Genomic DNA, 8,136 nt, shown 5'->3' on the forward strand with positions numbered 1-8,136 from the left:
AACTACTCTGACACACATGCAATGTTATATATAATCTGAAGCAAAAAGTAAACGATAGTGCGATAACAACTAAAAAGTCTAGAATCCAAATCAGTTGTAGCATAAATAACATGATGTTTGGTACAATCAAATAACTAAAAGTTACAACAACTAAGGAAAGTAAACACATATAGACTCAAAACCATTACTCCTCCTCCTCCTCATCATCTTCTTCATCCATAGCCTTGCAGCATTCAAACGTAGGATAATGATGATACAAGGGAAGCTACACACTTTGATCTCCTTTTAGAAAGCTTACCAGGGAAGTACTTAAACTAGCCTCATAATCACTTTTCTGCTTCAAATATTGTTCTAAATGTTCCCAAATATCTTCATTCTCACGCAGTTGACACTATACAAAAGTAATATCATTCTGATTCTCCTGATGGTGATCGTGAAGTTCTTCCCAAAAAGCAGAAAGTGGAGCAACATCACTAAGAGTGGAAGGTGTAGAGGTAGAGGTAGAAGGAATATCTGAAGATCAACCTCTAAAACCAAGTGTAGCATGCTTTCCATATATATCCACATTAGCTTTACTGATAGGGTTTAGTGGATGTAATAACTTCTCCCAAGCTTCAAAATTAACTCTGGATTGTTTACATATAGTAAAGATAAGTGAGGCGTAACCCAAAACTGTTGTGGAACCTCCCGTAGAAGAACTGATGATGGACTTGTAAATGAGAGAGCCAATGTCTATAGGTTTCACCTTTTGAATGCAGTAGTTCAAAGTGGCTTTCTCCCGGGTTGCTTCACTTAAATGGTTCATAAGAAGAAGTCAGACAGATATAAAATTGTGTCATTCCTTAGATGGAGCATTGAGCATGCAAGAAGAAAATTTACCTTGTGGTCGTTCTTAATTTTCTAAGCTCCACGCCCATTGGTAAAAAATGTAATAATCTCCTCAAGCCCTGCATTCGTAGGATTAAATTCAAAATAAAAGCAATCTAGTACACTAGGCAACTGGAATAATGCATTATTCTGATCAAGAGTAAACTCAACTTTCCTCTCCCGAACAAATACATCATCATGATGAGATGCTTCTGGGAAGTTTGCATAAAACACTCGAACAGCTGAAATAACTACTACAACAGTAAAGTAGCAAACAATTTCCCAGTGACGCACTACAATCAAATTCTCTACAGCACCTCCAGGATGAGAAAAGCTTCTTTCAACAATCAAATTCTTCGATAAAAGTAAACTATTGTACTTATCTTGTGCTTTTAAACTTGCAAATTTTCTTTGATCAATAACCTCCTTCCTCTTTCTCTCTTTGTTTTAGGAGTCACTTCAAAATCTAATAAAAATCCAAATAAATTCCAAATATAAGTTTTAAAGGCTCCTACAAGCATTTTCCAAGCTAACAAGCACCATGGATTTTTTTCACTATTTCTCCAATTTTTCAAATTTTCGACATCTTCACATGTGAAAGAAATCCATGATGAAAGAAGATAATTTCTTAAGAAAGGTAAAGATCTTACCTGGAGAAGAAAAAATCTAAAATTTTTAGGCCCTAAATCCATAAGATTTGAAAGGTAGGAGAAGCCCTAGGTGCACAAGCGAAGAATAGGAGGAAGAAGACGATGTAAGAGCAGAAAAAAAGGCATCGAACTGGGTAAATTCATTATTTTAGAGGGTAAACCGGCAGTTCAGTCTGTTCGGCCCTGGATTTGGCGCTTAGGCGCCCTGCATCTCGGGTAACTGGGGCTTGGGCGCCAAGTTTCAACGCCTAGGCGCGAATGCCCAAATTTTGTGAATTAAGATTTTTAAATAAAAGCACAGCAAACCTAAGGCCTCTGGATCCTAATTTACTCAATTCAACATCATTTTAATAATCAATCGCATTCCAACCATATCCTAACTTTTATTTGCACAAGTACTAGATTCCTCAAATATGGACAATCCAAACGATTCAAGCACACTAAAACACGATACATCAAATTCACAAACTTAATATTAACACACTGACATAAATATCAATTCGATATAAACCAAAAGATATCAATCCCACATTAAATTAATTAAGCAAATACAAACACACAAGTATAACAATATGCAAACACGCAAACACCTACAGATTAGAAGTTGACACTAAATAAAACACATTGAAATATCATATCTCCAACACATAACACTCAATACTAGTAATCATTAACACTATTCTTCTCTACATTCTCATTTATCGGCTCGTGATGCACAAACAAGTTACTAAACAAAAAGTGAGAAAATTCTTCTGCAGGCCTTTCTCCAATCCAATTGTTCTTTTGATACGTCCTTATTAATGCCTCCTAAAAATTTGCAACATGATCAAATTAAAGCTTCATTTTCCAGTCCAGATGATCAAACTGATAGAAGATATTGCTAATTTTGGTCTGAATACTTGTCATATCCTCTGCAATTTTCTTGATCTTTTCAGCAATACCTTCAATGCTCACCACAAAAAATCCATTATAGTAGATTTGGGCATCTTTGTTGATGAATTTATTTCTATCAAACGCTCCATTGTTCCTACTTTCCATAGATCGTGAAGCCATGGTCTCAAAGAGAGAAAATTGCTCCTTGCACTCACTTCCCCTTCCCAAATGCTCTCACGAGCCTAGAAAATGAAGCTTTATGGTGTTTATGGTGGTTTTAAAAGGGAAATATATGTTTAAACTGCAAAAGGGTGGTTTATTGGCGGTTTGTTGAATTGTGGTGCCTAGGCGCCAGATTTCAGCGCTTAGACAAAGGTCTTATCATAAACTGGCGCTTGGGCGTCAGGTGACGCTTAGGCACCATTGCTCAAATTGACCACTAAATTATTTGTAGTTTTATTGCTTAGCACAAACAACCACCAAATCAACCACTACTTATTCATAGGACCTACTAGTTGACTCTAATTGAACAACTAAATTATTTAGAGTTTTATTGCCCACTTCGAGGCAAGCAACTGATTTTTATTATGAAATAAACGTACCATCCGTATAGAGGTGTTAACCCTGTACTTGTATTAAACTCCTAGCTAGTTGTGCTTGTGAGTCTTACAATTTAAAATTCATTATTATAACTATAGTTTATTCTATTTATTGTTAGAAAAGAATTTGCACAAGTAATTAGTCTTGCCTTATTGCAACATAAACTTATGTTAAATTAATTGTGTCATATATTTTCAGTATTTATGATTGTATTTATAATTTGATGTGTTAAACCTCATAATTATTGTCCCATAATTGTTTATAAATACTAATGGACATGTCATAGTTATTTTCACGTATAATGATTATGGTGTATGCAATATATAAATGATAGTATAATATTAATATATAAGTATTAAACCTTTTATTATTGCTAGTTAAATCAATGGGTCCTCAGAGAAACAATGAATTTTTATGGGATTTGTGATTATCTTTCCTTATTTCTTAAATTAGAAATAAAATTTACTTCATTATTAACTTCTAACCTAGTTGCTGTGGATCATTTTAAAATTTTATCTGATGAAGGAAATGTAGACAGTTTTAGTCTTGTTGATAATGAGAGGATTTGGATGAAATAGAATAAATATATTTTGAATTTTTTTTGCTATTGAAATTGGTCCTCAATAAATTCATGGGTATGTTTCTATTTCTTCATCTATATGATTTCTTAAAATAGTCATTTATATGGATAATAGTGTTTATATTAGGAAAAGCTAATGAAATTTTCTTATTACAACTATTGATAATATGTATTCTCCTTAGATTTTACTTGATGGCTTTAATTGCATTCTCGAAATAGATGAAAAAGTTAGTGGATTACCCTAATTCTTAATATTATATATCATTCACAAGGCGCTTTAATTACAGACCATGATATTGCTGATAATATTATATCAACAAATGAGATTTTCTGTGATTTTAACTTTAGTAATTGTACAAAAAAAAAGTATTTAAATTGATATTATTAAAGATTTTGATAAGATTAATAAACAATTTTTATATAAAAGATTACAAAATATTGACATTGCTTATAATTTCATTAATTTAATTGTTGCTTGCACCTTTGATGTTAATTTTTATATTATTATTAATATTGAATTAAAGTACTATTTTTTTCTTCTTCGAGTTTAAGGCATGATTGTTCTCTCTTCTCTTATCTATGTTTAATTATTATGAATTCTCTTTCTATTATGTTTGATAATCATATGGCTTAAGATAATTATGTTGATATTGTAAATTACTTGTTTTATGCCGACAATATTCTTATCTTCAATAAGATTTATTTTAATCATATTAATTTTATTTCTAATACCCTTAGAAATTTTAGCAAAATTTCTAATATTTGCATTAATATTTTTAAATATGTCATTAATTTTTCTAAGACTATCGATAGTAATTTTTAATAATATATTTATAATTTATATTGCTTTTTTGTCAAACATTTACATTGAGATTACCATGGTATTATCATAAAATATTCTAAGTTGATTATTTATAATTATCATAAACTCATTGATAAAATTCATATGCAGCTTGCTAGTAAGAAGCATTTTTTTTTTGATGTTGTTATTGTTCGATTACTTAAATTCACTATTTAGAGTTACATGTATTATTAGTTTTATTTCACCTTATTATCTAAAGGTTTAAAGATTTTACTATTATTATTTTTTGCTTTAGTTTCAAAATTTCTTCTTAATATTGATGATAATAAGAAATTCAATATTACTTTTTGGAATAAAATAACTTTGCTTAAGCAAGCTGGTGGTTTTGTTCTTCCTTCTGTAGATTTTATAACTATTATGTGTAAAATTAAATTTATTTGGAAATTTTATAATTCATATTCTTATTTGAGAGATAAAATTTTTAATCATTATGATTTTTTTCGATTAAGTCATTATATTTCCCCCTTTTTTTTTTGGAAAAAATTAGTAGAAAAGTTAATAAGTTTAGAAATGTCTTAAGTTTTGAAGTTACCAATGATTCCCCTTTATTTTATTTTATGACTCTTGATTTAATGGAATTTTTTTAAAAGAGCATTTTAGTGATTTTATTTTTTCTGGTTTAATTTTCTTCTTAATATGAAACTTAAGGCTATTATTCCTAATAATTATTGAGATTGTTCTCAAAATCTTAATGCTCATTATTTTTGTATTTAAGCTATTAGTATGATTGCTATTACTAATGACCTTACTTGTATTTGGAATAACAAATCTTTCTATTCTCATAAAGTTATTTATCTTTTTCTTTGTGATTTTATCTTTTTATTAATTTGTTTAATTTGGTTTGGTTTTTCTTTAAAGTGTGCTCTTCATATATGAAAAATTATTATTAGAGGTCTCAAAACTTATATATTCCATTTTTAAAAGGGATAAATGTTAATTCTACTTATGTTTCGTGTTCAAATGATTATGAAACACATGAAAAGTTTTTTTAATGCTAAATTTCTCACTTGCTTCTTAAAAAAAATTTCCCTGATGGTAATTTTTTTTATTGCTCATAACAATATTTACCTCTTCTTTTTTATCATTTTAATAGTTTATCACTGAAAATTTGCAAGCATTTTCATCTTTTAAGTTTGCAAGTTACCACATATATTTTCTAGTATGAGAGCTAGAATTTTTAGAAATAAAATTCCTTCCATTGATTCTAATATTTGTTTTATTCATTGGATGATCACTTTAAGAGTTGGCAATATGAATTTAAAAATGGTACTCCTTATTCTATAAAAAAATTCTACAACTTTTAATCACTTTTAGTGTTTTTTTATTTTATTATGCATGCTTATTTTAATCTCGGAGCTTTGTTTTATTTGTGTTGTTTGATTTTAGTGTTTTCAATTTTTTTTCTTTTTTCTATTTTTTTAAAATCTACGCTGTTCAATAATATGTATTTTGTTCTCTGTCTCTCTATATATTTATTATTCTTGCGTGAAGATTTTCTTTATTTACTTTTTTTCTTATTTTTTGTTTTTTTTCAAATACTTTTTTTAGGTCTTGGCTGATTTACATGTAATTTACTTGATTTTATGTCATATTATATACTACATGGGATTTTTGGTTGAGAGTTGGTTTTTGTGCTATAATGATTGTCAGCCTTACATTAAACCTTAGTTGTTCTTATATATATATATATATAGCTCTTGGATGAAGGTTTAATATTTTTCTTTGATAGTGTGACATTTGAACCCTTTATTACATCATTCCCCATTCTTTATTTTTTGTTTACATATTATGTGCTTTTGCTTTACTTTTTTAGTTGTAGTTACTTTTACATTTATTTGTTTTTTTTATGGTTGTTTGATTGTCATATTTTTTGCTGCTGCCATTTTAATTTATCTGTGCCGATCATTGTGTTCTTTTTAATTTTTGACAGTTGGTGTTCTGTTTCTTATTGTTTTTTTGGTAGTATAGTTTTATTTTTTTTAGCTTTTCCTTTTTTTCCTCTTTTGATTTTCTGGTATATTATAACTTTTCCTGTCTTTCAATTTTCTATTTTAAGCTATATGAATTTTTTTAACACTTATGAAGTTCTTTTTAATATGAGATCTCTTTTTTGGCTTTATTTTTATTTTTATATAGTTTTTTTGATTATTTGCTTCTCTCTTTCTTATATTGAGTAGATTTACATTTGGTTTTTAAAAATGTTCATATTTGGGCTAAGAAATGTTGTTTTTCAACTATATATTAAAATGCAGTCGTACTTTTGGATATCTAATAATCATGAATATATGAATTAAATTGTAATATTCATGTGCATGTAGGTTTTAAGTTATCATTTCTTTATTTTTTTATTGGTAATTTCTAAAATTTTGTTTTGCTTTTTTTTGATTTAGTTGTTATTGTCATTTAGTTGACTGTTTTTATTAACTTACAGGTAGTTTGTACCTTCTTTAATGTTGCTGTTGTTTTTTCTGTCAGTTTTGTTCTCCGTGATTTTATTCCTCTTCTGTTGTTGTTTGTTTGGATGTGTTCTGTTATTTTGGACTATTTTTTTAGACTTTTTAGAAGTTCGGTTGTTGAGTTTGTATTATTCTTTCTCCTTATTAGGACATTTGAGGGTTTTTAGCTGTTTTTTGTGATATGAATTTTTTCTTTTCAGATATCTTTTAGAGTTCTTTTTCCTGTCATCATAGTTTTGATTTGTTTATATATGCAATTCTTGTGATCTTCTTTCGTAGTTGGGCTTTCTTGAGTTCTGGTTGCTGTTGTTTGTTTCAAATGTTTCTCTTGAAACATCTAAAGTTTTGATTACTGCTATAATCAGATTGTTTTGCATTTCTTTGCTGCTGAGTATCTCTCATTTGGAGATTTTGAAATGATTTTATTCACCACCCTATTAGAATTTCTCTTTTGGAGCCTCTGGGGTTTTACTTGCTGCTATATTGAGATTTCTTTCTTTTTGTTATCATGCATCGCTCATTTGAAGCTTTTGGAGTGATATGTTGTGCATCAGACTATTTAGTGTCGTGGATATTTCACCTAAAACTTCTGAAGTTCTAGTTGCTGTTGTTATGACAATGTAGATATTTCTTCTCTTTCTAAAGTTTTTGGAGTTCTGGAGTGGTTTTAGAGTTTGATATTTATTACTATTGGTTTTAGTTTGTTCGAAAATTTTTGTTATTGTGCCATTTCCCATTTTGGGTTTTCTGTTAGATTGCTGGCCCCGGTGGATTTTTATTGTAGTTCTTACATACATAGCACTTATAATATTATTATTTACCTATATCATATCATAAAGTTTAATATTACAAAAATCAACACTTACGTTAACACATCCGTCTCCAACATCTCTTTCTTCGATGTTGGCTTCGTCTCCGCCCAGATAATTGCTCGCATTGTCATTGCTAACACCGCTAATATATTCGTCGACTTCAATAAAATTAGTGACAAATGTGATACAGAGAAATTGTACAAATTGTTGTACTCATTTTCTGCCTTATACTTTCTTCTTGTTTTCCATTCATTTTTTGTATTTTTTTTTGCTTCAGCTATTTTATCTTCGAGATTAAGGTACCTAAGTTTTTGGAGAGAAGAGATGCGGCTCAAGTCAGAGTTGACGGAGAGAGATGCTAATGGGTTCACTAACCAAAAAAGTGGAAGGAGGGAGACATGAGACTCGTGTGTTGGGGAAGAAGGAGCTCAGATTT

The sequence above is a fragment of the Phalaenopsis equestris genome, unplaced genomic scaffold, assembly GCF_001263595.1.
Source record: "Phalaenopsis equestris unplaced genomic scaffold, ASM126359v1 Scaffold000899, whole genome shotgun sequence".
Taxonomy (NCBI): domain Eukaryota; kingdom Viridiplantae; phylum Streptophyta; class Magnoliopsida; order Asparagales; family Orchidaceae; genus Phalaenopsis; species Phalaenopsis equestris.